General features: G+C 57.4%; 1 protein-coding gene across 1 annotated transcript in view; it reads right to left on the bottom strand.

Moving 5' to 3' along the window:
- BACE2 (beta-secretase 2) overlaps nt 1-17,118 on the bottom strand; it is a 71,482-nt gene that overhangs the window by 52,918 nt on the left and 1,446 nt on the right. The window lies entirely within an intron of this gene.

A 17,118-nucleotide genomic window follows, 5' to 3' on the forward strand; every position in this document is an offset into this window, starting at 1 on the left:
CACATGGACATCTTCCAGAACATTCTTGAGATGAGAGAAACTAAGACTAGGCCAAAAACGAAAAAACGAAAAGGCAGCACATTCACCCTGGCGAAGTCTCCCACGTACGCGTGAGAGCGCTTGTATGGCATCATTAAAGAGCTTTGGTGCAGCAAAGAGAGACAGAGGCACCCAGCCTCGCCCCAACCCAGACCCGGCCGCCCGGCCCCGCCGCCTCGCAGGCCGGCACGCCCCCGACCGCCCGTCCTGCTTCTGCTCCTGCCGGGATCCCCTCCCCCTGCTCACACACGGGCTGGCAGAATTCTCACCGTGAAAACTCAGCGCACAACTGTTGTCACCCCGGCTCTTCGCCCCAAGCCCGGCCCCACGTCTCTGCGTCCGCCTGCAGTGAAGGCCCCCGGAAGAGGTGACGGCGTCCATAGTCCCCAGGCGCAGTGGCCCCTGTGCACGCGAACCCACCGCCCGGGGGAAACGACGCTTGGCCCCCCGCGTCACCCCCAAGCTCAGGGGCCAAAGCGGCGGTTAGAGCTTCTCGCCCTGGGCCCGGCCATCGTGGGATCTGGGACAGCCCATGACTCCCCTCCTCCCGTCTCCCTCCCATCTCCTCCTCACGTCCCCGCTCTCTGAGTTTTGGGGTGTCGTAGGGCTCATCCTTGGGGCCCGGCTCCCCTGTCTGGACGACTCCACGCTGGGTTTCCCCTGACTCCGTGGCTTCCCATGTCTCCTCTGCGGGGCCGACTCTCACAGTGAGGTCTCCACCCGGGACCTGTTGCTCAGATGCCAGACTCCAGCCTGCTCGCCTTGGACGCGGCGCAGGGCGTCTTAGGCTGGCATTCCAAAACCAGTCTCCTAGCTGACCTCCCGGCCGCCTGGCTCTCACCGGCAGCCTTCCTGGGCCTCTCCTCTCACCCCGCCCCCCCGCCAACACGGCTCACCCACCATGCTGCCCACAGGGACTCCCTGGGCCTCCTGGGAACGCAGGCTCAGGGCCTTTGCACCGGCTGGCAGCAGCTCCTTCCGCCGCTAACAGCCTCCCCCATTCCTCTCCCTCACCCCTTTCTTCAGGCCTCTGCTCCCTCATCAGGCGCCTTCCCCGGCCACCCCACAAAAATTAGCGACGCTCCCCTCCTCCCCGCCTGCCTCTGCCCACAGCGTCGCCACCATCCAAACGCAATGTATTTACTCGCGCCACTGAGAGGTCAGATGCTGGAAGGCGGGACTTCCTGTCACCGTGGCCGAACGCTGTGTCCTCTGTGCCTCGGACGCGGCCGGCCGAGGACGAGGGCACACGGGCTACTCACTGAGTGCGTGTGATCACGCGCAAACGACAGCGGCCGCCTTCGCAAAGCAGGAACCGAACTCGGCTACTAGACGGGATTCTAGTGAGGAGTATAAAAATTGAAACGGATGTTAGGGATCAGAGCTTTGGCCGCCGGGATCACTCCAGAAATTAAACATACGTATATATCCTCTCCAACAGGAGCGCGGAGCCTGGAAGCCATACGTCAAACAAGGCCCCAGGCGACGCGTGCTGAGCCAGGCCCGGGGCCCCTGGTGGGTCCCGCCTCCCGTGGGGCGGCACGGCCGTACAGAGCCACCCACGGGTGGGCAGGTTTGTGCTGGACGCCTCTCATTCCAAGTCCCGGGCGTTCATTGTAGAATATTCTTCCTTTCTCGGTTCAATTCCACGGGGTTTTGAGGACCTGCCCTGGGCCAGGCACAGTGCTCCACCTTGGGACGGGCAAGTAGGGTTCGGTGTCTGTCCTCAGGGAGTCGCCACGGCTTCTCGGGGCCCCGGTAAAGTCACTCTCCGGACTCAGCTCACCTTCCAAAAGTCCACTGATCGAGCATCTCATTATCAATTTCCATACATGTCAACCAAACGTGACCCGTGCCACGACTCACACTCCGAACGCTGGACCGCTGTCACGCCTGCCCGTCTGGCCCGAAGCCCCGTGAAGAGCGTCCTCAGGAACGACTGCACGACGCGATTTCACAATTCCCCAAAACGTTAAACGCTACACAGAAGCCAACAAAAGACAGATTTTTTTTTTAGCACGCCGCTACAACCCTGGGCCATCCACTCAGGACGTCGGCATCCAACCTAAGCTTTAAAAGCATCACGTTTTAGACTGAATCACTAACAACGATCCTAAAAGAACACTGCGCTTGCTAGTTTGGAAAATATCGATCATACTTTGAAGCTACCCAGATTAACGTGAATGCTCTCCGCCACGGCTCAAATGGATTCCTCCCAGAAGTGAGTGTATGTGCAGACTTTGTGGGGGGTGGGGGGGTGGGGGGGCGGGGGAGGGCAATGCACCATGCCACACTCTGAACCCCGATGTAAAACAAGGACTCCCACGGCCTTACTGCAGAGTGTGGTCACCACGCGGCATGCTTGCCCATCACACCTCTGGGCTCCGGGACAAGGGGAGATTGATTGGCACAGGCTGCTCAGTCTTACACTGCTCCCCGCCCAGACGAGCTGCCAGGGCTGGAGGTCCGTGGACTGCAGAGACTAAGGCGAGGTGTGGAGATCACGGCTGGAGCCCCGTGCTTCCCTGAGCCCCAGCACTCCAAGCGCTCAGGAGGCCTGGCTGCTGGAAGGTCAGGCCCCCGAGGACACACTTCAGAAGAAGCTGTAATTTTCTGGTTCGCCTGAGTGTCACGATTTTGCTCCAAGTGGATGTGTCTTGATTTGTGAAAAACAAACTTAACAATATTAAACGTGTTTCTCTGCGGTCTACGGTTAGTAGACGGCAGGTGTCTTCTTCTGGGGACAGGGGGTGCTCAGTGTGTGTCTGTTATATGAACATCTATGTATTGCAGACCGAAAGCCTAAAATGAGACAAATGTTTTTATGGTCCAGAAATAAGGCCAGATGGGATATCGCAGCCCAGGGCCGATGCTGACCCAGAGGGCCCCCCTCACTCCTGCTGACATGGAATGGCCGGGTGGGCGGGGGTGGAGCAGGAGGGGCGGGGGCCAGAGCTGCCGTCTGGACCTGGGACACCAGCGGGGTGTGGTGGCATGCTAGGGGCCATAACGGGCATCGCGAACTCGGGGCCTAAGCGACAGACACCGTCCTCGCACGGTCCTGGGGGCCGGAGCCCCGCGGTCCCAGTGCCTGGCCGCGCCGCTGGCCTCTGTCCTTGGCCTGCAGGTGTCGGCCCTCTGCGCACGCGCAGCTGAGTGTGTGTCCACACCGCTGCCCGCCAGGACACCAGTCAGAGGGGAGTCGGGCCCACCCCGACTGCCTCGCCGTGACTGACATGTCCTCTCCAGGCCCTCCCTCCAAACGCAGTCCTGTTCGGAGGTGTTGGCGGCCCGGACCTCAACGTGTGAACTGGGGGTGGGGTGGGGTGTGACTCAGCCCACGGCAGGGGGCTGGGCCAGCGCAGACAGGGACAGGGCCAACCCAAGACCCCATGGGCATGGGAACACGGAAGACATGGCGGCCGAGACGGATTCAACGGTTAGGGCTTTCTGAGGCTTCCGCAGCTCGGTCTATCCACCGAGGCCTGAATTTAAATGCCCAAAGCTTCGAACAGACTCGTGAAGTAAATGAAGTCGCTGTCACCGCCTGTGCTTAAGCGAAGCCCAGCACGATGGGGGTTCTACCCCTGGGTTCTGGGTGCGGGCAGGGGCGGGCACCGGCTGGGGCACCCAGGGCCCAGAGCCACTGTGGGAACCCTCCCATGCGGGCTCAGGGGGCCGGCCGGAGCTGGGAAGGGACCTGCCACCGGAAGCGGGCTGTCGAGGGAGAGGCGGACGACACAGACCCTAAGGGAACACGTGTGAGGTTTGCACACCGGCTCCTCTTTCGTCCTCAGGGGCCCGATCTGCAGCCAGGAGAGAATGCCGCTGAGCGGGACAGCTCGCAGGAGTCGGCCACTCTGACGCGGGGCAGACGGGCCTGTCCCAGGAAAAGCCCCTGTTCCTCGAGTCACCAGGGTGATGCATTTTCATCCGAGCACCCAGATCAGATGTCCCCTGCTGGGTGCTGGGCAGGACCCCGCTGCCGCCCAGAGGCACCCCGAGCACCTGTTCCTCCCTGACCTCCTCGCCCCCCGGCCCCCACTGGCCCCCACCGGAAGGAGGAGGGGAAGGGCCGGGACACAGCAGGAGGAAGGAGCCGGGCGCTGGGCGGGCCTGGGCGGCCACCCGCCTCCTCGCATACGCAGGAGGGAAAAGACGGGCAGACACCGAGCTGGCCCTTGGCTTCTGATATTTTCCGTAAAAGAGTGGGCAGTGCTCAGGCTCAAGGGGGGGTACTCCACGCCCGCTAATAGGAAAAGGGGCTCACACAGGCCACTCGTTGGCAGCGCGTGGCTGGGAGTCAACACTTCCGGGTTAGACGAGGTTCTCGACGGCTCCTTTCTGCTCCGGGACCGCTCCAGCAGAGCGCGTCTCACGGACGGCTGCCTAGCTCCCCAGAGGCCACGTGCCAGGGACAGGCTGGCACATGAACAGATAAGCAAGTGACTATTCACTGGGCGTCGGTGCTGCTCCGAACACCGCCCTGACCACCATGACACGCTGGCACCGCTCGGCGACGGGCAGTGTCTCCCCGACCAAGTCAGGCCCGCCCTTCCCTACGAGGCTCTCGACTTCAGACCAGCGACTCGGAAGAGCTGCCCCATCAAGAAAAACATTCTGCGTATTCGCCCCCCGATGTGCACGGATCTGAGACGGAGGCGCCAGGCGGCGGCGTGGCTAGTGGTCCCGCGCGCACCGTCTGGAACAGCCCACCCCGCCTCTGCCCTCACCGACCGGGCGGCCTCGGCGATGGGGCCGGCGGTGCCTCCCTTTGCTCATCTGTGAAATGGGGACAGTAAATGGTAAACCCTCGTCTTCCCTAACACCGTTCGGCAGCTTAGCAAACTAACCAGAAGGTACTACTGATCCCTAGTTTGTTGTTGTTTAAACTAGTGAGATTCTTTGAAAGATTTTTACACGGCTGATAAATGGTTCCAGGTTAAGGGTCAGCAGTGTTTTGGTAGACAGCAAACCTCCGTCGTTACCAGTAGTGGAAAAGGCAAATCACGATGGAAACATTTAAACACATCACCTTCCAAAAAAGACTCTCTCCACAGCAGGATTTTCTTTTGAAAAACAGTTTCTACCTCGGTATTAAAGCACCAGTCCAAAGGGACGTGTTTTAACTGTGTTTGTTATTTTTTCCAACAGCTACTAAGTAGCAGACTTCTGCCAGGCGCTTGCGGTCACCATGAAAGTCAGCGACTCCCGGATGCCGGCTTCCCGGAAAACAAAGGCCTGCAGCTCAGCCTTAGAGGCCTCGTGTTTTAAAACGAACCGGCCCCACCAGGTGCTGAGGGCCACGGGCTGATGCCACGGGCTATGAGCGAAGGTACATGTGAGGGCGCAGAGGGCGCCTGTGCGCGCCGAGCTGCGAAGGCACCCCGACTCCGGCGGCCGCTGTCCCGAACAGCGCCAGGACAGAACCACCTGTGAGTGTCCATCGCTTTCTCAGGTGAACGGCCGCACACTGTGTGCGCTCCGCCCGCCTGGCGGCCCTCCCCGGAAGCTCTGTGACGGTCCCTGGTCCTTACAGCTGCCTCCGAGGTGCAGGCAGGTGTCTGTCTGTCTCCTTTTGATGAACGTTCTGGCGGTCGCAGTCATTTCTATGACAGGTCAAGTAATGGTACAATAACCAGACTTGCGAATTGCTTCTCACGTTTCGTTCCCAAGCTGGCTCTTGCGCGAACTCCTCGAAGTGGATTTCTGTGTCATGCGGTATTTGGCTGGATCTTTCCAAGCTCCCTTCCTTAGGACTTTTGAGACGACAAAGTATTTTACTAGAACATCTGCTTCAAACAAGCTCTGCAGATTGTTCTTCCCCATCCTTGGATGACGTCTTGGGCAAAGCCTATGTTTTCCCAACAGCTCTGTGGGGGTACGGTTATTTTTTGGAATTTTTAGTCCAGTCCCATCTAGTGTCAACGCTGGTATCCAGCATCCAATATCGCGGGCCTGTCTCAGACACAGAGGCCGACAGTGGGGCGGGGGGCTGCATTCATTTCTCCGTCCCCTCCCCCCCCCCCACCCACCCACCCGCGGCGCCACTCCCGACTTCTCCAGGACGGAAACAGGAGGACAGGAGGAGTTAGGGGACAGGCACTCTCGTCGGACTTCACGGCTGGCATATTCTGGGTGTGGCTGATGGAGACACGTGCGAACTTCCCCTCGTGGGGTACGCAGTGGGCTCCCCAAACCCACCACGGACGACACCACGTGCGGCTTCCTGATGTATAAAAAAAACCCTGGTGGCCACCGGCCACTTAGGCTCCCTGCTTGGTCTCACGTACCTGACACTCTGACCCAGAGGCGAGCGAACGTTTTCTGTGGAGGGCGAGGTAGCGAGTGAGGCAGACTTCGGCCATCCTACGGTGTCTGCCTCACCTGTCTGACTGACTGGGGACGGGGAAGCAGTGACAGACGACATGGAGATAAATCAGCACGGCCGTGTTCACATAAAACTCAATTTACAGAAACTGCCCCTCAGTTTACGTTTGCCCGTTCTGCCCCGCGCGGACCCCTGGAGCGGTCCTGCCACGTGGGGCTCCTGTTGTGGTGACCGAGGCTGAGATCTCTGTGATGGAGTCCATACCTGCCCACTGGAAATACGTGCATGGGCAATAACAGCAACAAAGACACTAATAAAAGACTTTCAGACGCATCGTCCTCTTCTCTGGAGATGCCCAGGGGAGAAAAAGACCAGCAAACCGCCTTAAATGACTTCTTTTAATTATTAAGCGATTTTTCTCAAAAAGGTATGCTGGTGCATCATTTAAAATGTTTTCGGCCGGAAGTAAACAGAAGACTACAGATTGAGAGTAGATCAAACAAGCAGAGATTTGTTTTTCTCCACATCAGGAAGTCTCTAGAGATAGTTGGAATTAGATCGACGGCTCGAGGAAACCTAGAGTCAAATCCCTGCTGCTTCCCCTGACCTGCCACTCAAGGTCAGAGCTGGCTGTCCCCATTCAAGGCCTGGCATTCTCGTCAAAGGCAGGAAGAGGGAGAGATGATAATTTCAGCCACACTCGCCACTTGTACCAGGAAAACATAAGATTTTCCTGAAATCCCCCAGGAGACCCCAATTTAGGCCCCAGGCCCACAGCTGTGCCGTCAGTCACAAAGGAAGGTAACGAAGAGAGGCCTCCGGCCGGAGAGAAGCCTGACAGCCAGGAAGACGTTTCGGTTTGATCGCCCAGTTGAAAATATCTGCCTTGGGTCAGGGAGGAGAATCTTTATCCTTGCCATGTTTCAAAAAGTAGACACAGAAATAATGACAATATGCTGTATACCCTGCCTACGCTCAGCCCTGAACTTCCAACCGGCCTTCTAAGGCTTCTCTTTTAAATATGAACAGACAGCCAATAACCACCGGGATATGTGAGGAAGACCTCTAACGTGAGACAGAGACCATCAAAACACCCCAAGAAAAAGAATTCAGAGACAACAGAGAAAAGGCAGAAAGCAGAAAGAAAATGTCCCTCCCCCATCCCCCCCCCTAAATCATAATTAATTTCCTTAGAGCAATAGAAGATACGCAACTTCGAAAACAAGAGTCAGGGGCAACAAGAAAAAAGAAACATTCGGAGAAAAAGAAAGTGCTCTTGAAAATGAAAGTTCGCGGGGCCGAAACAAACACAGAGGGTGGAAGTAAAGACAAAGATGTGGGGAACGGGAGAGATGAAGCTTAGGAAGGCCCCACATCTGGACAACGGGAAATCTAAAACGAGAGCACAGACACTGCACTAGAACATTCTCAGAACTGAGAACGTCATGAGCTTCTAAACTGAAAAGACTCGCCAAGCGACCAGCATTAAAAACAAAAACAAAAACAAAAACAAAACGAAAAACGCCATGCTAAGACATCACCACGGAAGTTCAGATACCAGGTGTGAGAACATCACATACATCTCAACATCTCATACACAAGGAACCGGAAGTCACAGTTGCATTGGGCTGGTCAAGGGCATCAAGGTAGAAGACGATGTGAACATAGCTCAGGCCCCCGAGGGATGGGTGGAGAAGCTGCGCCCGCCCACGGGGTGCGGCCCGAGGTGATGCTGAACTAAGGAGCCCCAGGGAGTAGGGAGGAGGCCCCAACGTGGCACAGGCTCTGCCAAGCACTGGAGCCCCCCGAAGGGCGAAGCTGGGTGGGAGCAATGGCCGAGTTCAGGTTTGGCAGGTCCCTGCGTCCCCGAGGGCCGGAACACAAACACCGGGATTTTCTCTGGCCAGCGTCATGGTGCACAACTCCCGGACGATGAGGTGTGTGTTCAGAGAGGCGGACGCGAGCAGGCCAGCCCACACAGGAGGGCAGGCCGGCCTCGTCCTTGGCCACGCAGGGGCTCCACCCTCTGCACACAGCCCAGCGCCTGGCCCGCGGCCTGGCCAGCTGCACGGGCACCGGTGTGGGCACAGTGAGTGAGAAGGTGGGGGTCTGAGAAGCCGCCCGTGTCCCAAAATGCAGGCACCTTTACTGATCGGAGGACCATAGTGGATATTTTTATGCGTTTTTGAGAGTTGCGTGTACAGAAGAATCGACGTCCTGTAGAACACAGACGTCCACGCACGCGGCAGGCGTGGGAGCCGCACCTCCCGACACGCGGCCTCCCGACACGCGGGACCCGGGGCGGGTGCGGTCCCTTCGCGGCTCGGCTGCACGGTCGTCCACCTGCGAGGCGCCAGCCAGTCGAGGGGCTTCCAAAGTCCTTCCGTTCGGAGCACTCAACCTTCGCAGGAGGTTTTATGTTCACCTCAGCCTCCCTCCCCACCCCCGACCATTTTCTCCCGCTTGGTGCCTGCACAAACCACCTTCCTCTTCTAGAAAAAAGTTCAAAGTACACACAGCAAGCGAGGCACAGCCCAGACTGACTCACCGCGTTCGTGAGTTAGATTCTGGACCTCTTTGGGCACGACGTCACGGCGGGGCTTTCAAAGTGTCTTGTGATTCCTGGGCGGAAATGACGCTCTCACACAGGTTGGGGGCGGGGAGTATTTGTTTTGTTTTTAATTCCTCAAATGTTAGCCAAACCTGTGCCAGCCACGGTCCCCGGCAAGGACGCAGGGACCACAGCAGCCTCTGATGCCCACCCGGCGACTCTGACCCCAACGCCTTCAGAGTCGTGCTCCTGTGACTCGCCTGGTGGCTTTCTCTGGCGGCAGGACCACGTGTGCTGAAGAGTTAGCCCGCCCCGCCACCCCCGGCAGCCGTCAGCCCAGGACTGACAGGAGCTGGGCGAGCCCAGTCTAGTCCAGTTCTGAGACCCCCAGGGGCACGGAGCCCACTGCCACACCTGTAGCTTCCCCGTCTCACACACCTCCCTTCTCCTGCCCCCTCCCGCTACCCCCGACACCGGAACCCGCCTGCCGAATGCCCCCACACACCCCTGTCTCCAGTCTGCTTCTGGGGGGCCGAAGACACTGCTGGGAAGCCGTCTAAGTGGCTCCTCCACTCCGCCCACACAGGTGCTCTGAGTTTAACCTTCCTTTTTAATTCAGAAACTCTCCTGGCCAACCATATTTAATTCTTCCCCATACACACGCACGGCCTTTATGTAGTGTAGAATAATGTTTTCACACTCGTTGTAAGGCCTTTTTGTAATAAAATCTAACCCCAAAGCACAATTTTAAGTACACAAAAGAGGAGCTGCCCCTGAAGCCGGGCGTGTAGGGGGCACCCCCACGGCACACTGTGCACTGCCCAGGTGAGGTCTTCACCTGCCCGGCCCCACCCGGAACACAGTTCCGCCAGCCTCTCAGGGCTGGGCCTCCTCCCACTGGCCACAGCCCAGACCGTGCCCACATGGAGGCCTTCTCGAACGCCCCTTTCTAAAGCGGTCTTTTTTTTTTTTTCTTCCTGAATCCATACTCGTTACCAAGTTGTCCTGTCTTCATAGCACTTACCTAAAATTCTGTTTATTATTCTCCAATCTCCCTTCCCGACAAGCACGTAAGTTTTATAAAAGCGAGACCAGCTTTGTCCAGGGCACTGCTGCCCCTGGGGCTGCGCACGGGGCCCGGCCTGCTGCAGGTGCCAGATGGAGAAACGGAAGCATCTAGCTCTTTGACTCTAGTTCAAAATTCTTCCTTCTCTTTAGTCCCCAATTGCCCCTGGCCAGAAGTGATGTTTAACTCTCCTGAGGCCGTTCTGTGTCTGGCAAGGAGAGCCTGATGTTTGGACAAGACAGGACCATAAAGGTCTGGTGACGAGGGGTCAGCAGGTGTCCGCGGGCAGCCACACCCCGTCATGCCCCCCGCAGATGCTTCTAGCGGACACTGTCCCCTTGCCGTTCTGGGCAGCTGCTCCCAGGCCAGCCGAGCTGGTGTGTTAGCAGGCTTTCTTGCCCTTGGCACCGTCGACGTTTGGGGGCAGGTAATGGCAATGTAATCGTGTGTGTGTGTGTGTGTGTGTGTGTGTGTGTGTGGCAGGAGGCTGTCCCCTGCGCTGCAGGATGCTGATCATCAGCATCCCTTGGCTCCAACCACTAGATGCCAGTGATACCAACCACCAGAATAATAACAACAGAAATTGTCTCCGAAGAGTGGTGACCCCCCCCCCCGGGGGACACACCTTCCCGGGTTGAGCATCACTGAGCTAGACCCATCTGCCGCCCCCAGGGAAAACCCTGGTCCCACCCCTTCTTGAGAGGGCTAGGAAGCAGAGAACCCAACACTACCACGCGTTTTCCTTGCTTTAGCAAAGGCAACTGCTGTCTGATCCAAGGGAGGAGGCCCCCACCCCAACAAATGTGTCACTGGAAACATTTGTAACAGCTTCAGATTTGCTCTGCCTCTCATGCTTAGAGACCTGGGTGCTTCTCTGCACACTAATCTGCAAGCAATAGCTACAGGTCGGCAACAAGGTAATCTAACCTGACCTGCAACAATGTAACCACAGAAGAGGAAGCCCCTGAAACTCCGAGATCCCACAACAGAGAAACCGGATGTTTGCTGAACCCAATTATCTAACTGGGGCTTTGTTCATGTGTCTTTTTAATTTTTTCATCTTGGTTTTCCTCATTTTTATTGATTTACAAATTATTGTCCCATGACAGTCTGGACATTTAAAAGGACACCATCGGCAGAGACTCTGAGCAGCATGGCTCTTGGGGGGCGACCCCCCCGCCCCAGGAGCAGACGCATGTCCTCACGTCCGGGAACACAATCTCCTCCATGCAGAGACGTTCACAGGGCGGAGGAAACATGCACTCTGCACGGAAAACCTCCGGCGGGGGAGGGTCTGGCCTCGGCAGGGGCGCGGCCGGGCCAGCGGCTTCGGTGGGACGAATGCAGATTCCGAGGCCCCAGTGCAGCTGGTCTCACCGGGTAAGTCAGAGCGACTCCTCCGTAACGCGCTCTGAGCCCTTCCTACGGGGGGCGGGTATGGTGGAGCCCCTTGGGGCCTGGGAGCCAGCAGCGTCTGCTCCCCACAACCCTCTTTTCAGCACAAACCGTATTATGTGTTTTTCTCACAAATAAAATGGGCTAATTATAATCATGGAGTGTCAGGGGTTGTCGAAGGGAGCTCGGGCCCCCTGGCCAAGTCGCCTAGTTTCCAGCCTCAGTCCCTGAGGCTCTCGGAGGCCGAAGCACTTGCTCCCAGCCCCACGCAGCACACCTGGGGGCGGCATCCCAGCCTGGGGGCGAACCGCACAGGTCTGCCAGCTCCCCAAGGACTGGTCCGACTGGAAAAAGCATGTGCATTTCCCCAGGAAGCAGCTGGTGCACTGGGAAGGGCCCTGGGGGCCCCGCTGGGGGCCCCCACCTCCCCGAAGGAGCAGCATATCCGCACCAGGCCCAGGGGTCAGGGCAGAACATCCCGGCCTCTCTGCTCCCGGGGAGGGTTTCTGACTCAGCCCTTTCAGCCTGCCAGGGGCTGCTTTGCGGGCCGTTTCCTTTTGCTTCGGGCAGGGGCTTTGCCGGGTGGACAGACTGCTGCCCAGGAAGGCCTCTCACCCTGCCAGGTTTGGGAGGAGACTGTCCCCGGGGGGCCAGGACTAAACTGCCCCGCCCCTGCCACCCTCCGTCTAGTGTGAAACGGGAGGAGAGGCTTCCGCCTGCCCTCCGCGAACCCCCGGAGGGACGCTGCGGGCCCCTGGGGTCACCCACTCCGCTCTGACAGTCCCCTTCATCTTCCAAAAGTGGCAGCGTCAAGCGCGTGGATTTCTAGGTGCAGGTGTATGACGTGTTGAATAATAAAACCCCCAAACATCCGCCCGAGACCCGTGTTGGATTGACAGGCATCACCGCAAAAACAGACCTGCTAGTTTGTTTCCGCCACGCGGGTCCGTCAGCACCGCGAGAGCATTTTTCCCTCTCCGAGAGCTCCAGGAGAAGGAGAGCTCGCTTTTTAAAAACTGAGTAGCAACAGGCGAAACAGCTCGTCCACCCGGGCCAGGACCAAGAGGACGAAGGCGGGAGTGACACGTCCTCCGTAGCCGCGGGAGCCAGCCCGGGACAGGGACGGGCGCCCCAGCTCGCGGCCGCGTTGAGGGCGCGGTGGGCCTTCCACCTGCCTCGCAGGTGTGTCCTGCTTTCTAGGGGGCATCCGTTGTCACTGACGCGCAGTGAGCCCCAGTATCAACATCGAGTCCAGGCGGGGTGAGCACAACAGGGCGAGTGCGCAGCGGGATCTGATGGCGGCGGAGCCCAGGGGGGCGGAAGGCCCGCTGCTCGCTGCGGGGGGCGGGGGCGGAGCGCGCAGCCGGGAGAGCGTCGTCTGGTCGCCCTCCCCCAGGACCCACCGCCCGCCCCGCTGCACTCTGCACGGGGCTGGGCCGAGTCAGAGCCACCAGCCCCACCCTCGCCCAGGGGACCCTGAATCCAGGGGCCGAGGGCTTGGCCTGCTCCATTCAGTGTCCGACACGTACAGGGCATCCCAGGCCGCACTGCCCACTGCCGGGCAGCACGAGGAAGCGGGGACCGCGCCGCGAAGCCTGTCCTCGCGTCCGGCACCGCGGCGGGCGGCCACGGGAGAGAACTCGCCCACGCGGCGGCTCCCCTAACCCGTCCCTTTCGGTTTTTAGTTACGGCGGGGGTGGGGGGTGGGGGGTGAGGGGTCAGCAATCGTTCTAGGAGAAAACAGGAAGCCCAGAGGAAATCGGACAGGAGGCGACGCAGGGCCGGGTGTGGCGGGAGGAATGCCAGCGTTTAAGGTCCACGTGTCTGGCGCAGACGGGCCGATGGACGCCGCGCAAAGCCTCTCCAACAAGGAGCGCAAGCTCCGCGCCGCCCGAGTCTGCGGTCCCCAGCCTGAGTGTTGGTCAGTCGCTGGTCTTCAGACCCAGCGGGCTGGGCTTCTGCAGGGGGGCTTTCCCCACGTCGCCCAGGAAGTCTAGCAATTCTGGAACCCATGCGATTCGACGAGATGTTTTAAACTCGTAAGCGATTGCTCTGCACCGAGGAAACCGACACAGAAATCCAGGGAAGAATCCGAAACCCTCCCCTTCGCTGTCCACCACCCCGTCCCCTAGGGCAGCGGTCCCCGACCTTTGCGGCACCAGGGCCCGGGGCTCCCATGAGCATCTAACGCCGGACGATCTGAGGCGGAGCTGAGGCGGCGATGCTGGCCCTGGCAGCGGCTGCGGATGCACATGAAGCTTCGCTCGCTCGCCAGCTGCTTACCTCCGGCTGTGTGGCCCAGTTCCTAACAGGCCTCGGACCAGGACCGGTCCCAGTCCACGGCCCCAGGGGTTGGGGACCGCTGTCCTAGGGCATGCTCTTGTCACACATTCCATGTCAACACAACACCGAAGCCACCATTTGCTACTGCTGCCTTTAACAAAAACTATATCTGCGTTCCAAATTAAAATTATTGGCAATTAAAAGATGAGATAGAATGAAAAAAAAAATCCACAGAACGATAAGCTTAGCCTGAACTTGTTGTGCATTAAACTGAGTCCCCCAAAAAGACGTGCTGAAATCCTCAACCCCAGTACCTGTCTTTGCAGAGGTAATCGGGCTAAGTGCAGGTCAGACTGTATTGGGGTGAGCTTAATCCAAGGACCAGTGTCCTCGTGAGAAGTAAATTTGGACAGCGACGCGTGTGGGGGGAGGAAGTCACGTGAAGATGGAGAAGGAGGTTGACAGAGGCGGCCGAGAGCTGAGGAACACCACACACCGCAGGTGCCACCGGAAGCTGGAGGCGGGGAGGACCGACCCCCTCCCGGAGCCCCGGCCACACCTTGCTGTGGGACTTCTGTCCTCCAGAACTGCGGGACAAGGCATGTCCGGCTCTTTTAAATCACCTAGTTTGTAGTGACTTATTACAGCAGGCCCAGGAAACTAAGAGCTCGAGGGTCATCAACCGATGGGAAAAGAAAAGGCCCCGACTGTGGTCACGTGCGTATGGACCCCGCAAGCATTCCGGGATGCTTCCGACCATACCCGCATGCCACCCACGGACAAGGAAGGGTTGTTACATTAAAAAGTCCGCTGGGCAGAGGCGCAGGGCTCAGCCTGCGGGATGGGGTGGGCCTGGTGGCCAGCCCAGCTCTGACACTCACCCGTGTGGCCTTTGACGCTGCGGCCTGAGTTAGCAGCTTCCCCTGCTGAAAATTAAGTCAAACGATCCCACGCATTTCACAGGGCTGTTGTGAGGATTAAATGAGGGGATCTGTGCAAAACTCTGAGCATGGTGCCCAACACCCCAAACCTCTGGAATACGGGTTAGCTAGTAACAGCATGGTGGCGAGGGGCTTCTCGGGCTCTGTTGCTCCAGGCTGTTCTGAGCGGATGTCTTGGGGTGCCCTTTCGCCGTCCCCCCCAACGGGGCCTCGGATGCTGAATTCTTTTTCTCGAGCTCGCTTCGACCTGCTCATGCTTTTACACCCTGTAATCGTGTCTTTTTCATTGTCCCTAACAGTTTACCACGTCTAGCTGGTTGCATCCAATTTCTTCTGGCCGTCGCCTTTCTCAGCCTCGCCAGCAGTGAGCTTGATGTAATTTGGGGACACTGACAGCTGAAAAAGACAAAGTCTCAAATTGCATAGGCTCAGTTCCTATTTTCAGTGCAAAGGCTTCCAAAAAATTGGGTACTAAGAAGTGATAATCAAGCTAATGCACCATGATTAAAATGTGAGTCCCCGAAATGATTTCTTAGTTTTTTTTTTTTTTTTTTACATTCGAATGTTTAAATATGAAAGTCATTTGGCTGTTTTATCCATACTAGCGGAGATGACAGAGACTCTTTCAACAGAAACCTCCCAAACCTTTCCAAAGCTATTACAGGGTAGGTAGGCCCAGACCTTTAGTATCTTCAGCTGGATCGATTGTGTTAGCACAAAAGTCTTTTTTCATAATGGAGATGACTGTAATTATAATCGCTTTAGAACACCATTATTATTATTAAGAAGACCAAATTGCAAGGTTCAAGCAGATGTTGGTGCCGCGCAGAGAGAAAGTGGAGGCGCGATGAGACGAGACACCCAGGCCTCGTCTCCCAGGTTCGCGGCAGACGCCCGCGCCGCCGTGATGAGTGGCGGGCAGCGCGAGGGCCCCTGGCCCGTGATGAAGGCGCTCGAGGGAGGCGCGCGCGTCCGAGGACTGGCTTTCCCGTGGAGAACGGTGGTCTGCAGGTCTCTGGTTTCTATGCAACTTTCTCCCTCGCTTCCTCTTCATGCCTTGAACGAGACGTGAGGGGTGGCGATGGGAGGGACAATCCGGCTGTGGCCACCCATCAAGTCTTTAACACCTTGAGGTAAGGTCGGGGAGCTCCGGCTGGAAAGGGCCGTGGGAGGCCCGAGGGAGAGAGGCCAGGAGGCAGAGAGGGAGAGGAACAGATGTCTCTGGCTGCTTCAGATCCCGGCTTCTTGAGTCCAGCTGCCTGGGTTCAATTTCTGGCTCTTTCTCTTTCATGTCCTGTTGCCTTGGGCAAGTCCTTCAACCTCTCCAAGCTTCATTTTATACCCATTCCCTAAATGGGTATAAGATGAGGTCCTTGTGAAGACCCCCAGGGCCAGAGCTTGCGAGAAGGGGAGCCTTCCACCCAATCTGTGACCATTACTTAATTCTCAGAAAATTCTTGGTTATTTATTGCTCGAACTGACAGTTCCACTTTTTCTGTCCACCTAAGCAAGTTTTTGTTTTGTCTTTGGAGGATGCTCAGAGAATAAATGCCTGACTCTTGGCCATGAACTGAGAACGGAAACTCATTCTCGGTTTAGAAGTCACCCCAAGGCTGGTGGCCCCGGGGCCTGCTGTAAACACTCTGCTGGTGGTCAGAGACATTTTATAGGGTCACGGGGAAGAAGCGAAGGTGAATGTCCTATCACTAACACTGGAGAGTTTGCAGGAGGCATTCGAAGGATCGTACACAAACACGGGTTCTGCTGTAAAGCAGCTTATTACTAAATCAGGCCAAGAAGGAGACACAGAATATTTCATTTCCTGTCAAATGTAAAAATTAAATCTGGATGGTTACCAACAGCCTTCCCTGGAAACACGGGAATGTTTAACCGAGAAATAACCTTGAATGATCTACTTCTTTAGCCAAGGTAAAGACATAAGCACTGGATACTCAGTACAGTCCTGTTAATTAAACTCCTCATTTTAAAGTAAAGGTCACTGAATTAATTAATAAAGACAAGCTATTATTTGTGAAAGGTGTTTTTGGTTTGTTTTTGCGAGCATGAGAGAAAGATTGTTCTAGTCCTTCAGGCTTTGTTCCCTCCCTCTTCGGGATCAGGACTCCCGTTCCCACTGCCAAACGAACGCACCCCCCTTCACTTTCCCAGACTAGTCCCTCCCACTCCAAAGGGGAAGGGAGCCATTCCCCATCAAGACGCACATCTAGGGCGAGCTCCTTAGGCCACAAGAGACGTTCATCCTCAGTATCTCGTGAAACCTCGTGAAAGGGAAAAAGCACGAGGTTCTCACCAGCGGCCCCGTGTTCCCACGCGGTGGCTTTCGGCAACCTCACCATCCTGTGGTCTAGTTAAGCCTCCTCAGCTGACTCCCCGCCCAGCACGGGCCTCCAGACCCCCCTCAACTGGCCTCCAGCCACCATCCACCCTGGAGATGGCAGAGACAACAATGAGATGGAAAGCTGCTAGAATCAAAGTTCTGAGCACAATACAG

This window comes from Rousettus aegyptiacus, unplaced genomic scaffold, assembly GCF_014176215.1.
Source record: "Rousettus aegyptiacus isolate mRouAeg1 unplaced genomic scaffold, mRouAeg1.p scaffold_m13_p_4, whole genome shotgun sequence".
In the NCBI taxonomy this organism is placed as follows: Eukaryota; Metazoa; Chordata; class Mammalia; order Chiroptera; family Pteropodidae; genus Rousettus; species Rousettus aegyptiacus.